This window comes from Amblyomma maculatum, chromosome 4 (genome assembly GCF_055883805.1).
Source record: "Amblyomma maculatum isolate TAMU_Amacu chromosome 4, ASM5588380v1, whole genome shotgun sequence".
Classification (NCBI taxonomy): Eukaryota; Metazoa; Arthropoda; class Arachnida; order Ixodida; family Ixodidae; genus Amblyomma; species Amblyomma maculatum.
The window spans coordinates 110,860,138-110,860,924 of record NC_139347.1 but is presented as its reverse complement, the minus strand read 5'-3'; the positions used below and the strand labels follow the sequence as shown (position 1 = coordinate 110,860,924).

The following is a 787-nucleotide window of genomic DNA, read 5'->3' as shown; positions in this document are numbered from 1 at the left end:
TTGGGACGTTAAATCGCACAAAACAAATCAAACCAATTACTATCTGAATATTTTGGGGCATAGCAAAACACAAGACTTCTTCGAGGTATTTACGGATTGAATAAAAACTACGTTTAGGCTGTTCGCAACAACCTGCACCGATATTACAGATGCTGAAGTGATAAACTGAAAGGAGAGAGCTTTTTTAAGCTTATCAGAAGATTATGACAAATAAGAAAGCAAATGTATCTAAAAAGACCGTGCGACCAGGTGTGGCTCAGTGGTCTATACTTTCGAGAAAGTGTGAATTGGTTTATTGCCATACAGAAAGTGGCCGCTGAACCTCCCGAATGGCTCTCAAGGGTAGAGCCTTTGCTGTCGTTGCGGGAGTTTTAATGTACTGAGACGAAGCCAGCCTGACATTGGCTGATGATGACCTTCCAATATGTACTTTGTTTTGTGTTATTCGTGTTGTGTTCTTGTGAAATGGTATGAACCAAAGCCAGGAAATAAGGAAAAAAAGAAGTGGCTCAGTGGTCTAGTGGTATGATTCTCGTTTCGGGTGCGAGAGGTCCCGGGTTCAAATCCCGGCTGAGCCCAAGGATTTTGTTTTTTACACTGACGCATGACTGTCACTCATACTCCAAAAATGGATCATCTCGGGAATATTCATAATATTAAGGCGAGACCAGACTACACTTTCTAAATTTTACCCATATCTCCTATCTATATGCCTAATGGGAAACATATTGAATACAAAAAATTATTATACTCGATGTACTTCGCAGTTTCCAAGCTTGATAACTCT

The 787-nt window shown here is 40.3% G+C and overlaps 1 non-coding gene across 1 annotated transcript; it reads left to right on the top strand.

The window, feature by feature from the left end:
• The first annotated feature begins 506 nt into the window (after positions 1-506).
• On the top strand, positions 507-578 carry TRNAP-CGG (transfer RNA proline (anticodon CGG)). Its single transcript has one exon. It is a non-coding gene; the product is annotated as a tRNA-Pro (tRNA).
• The last annotated feature ends 209 nt before the right edge of the window (positions 579-787 follow it).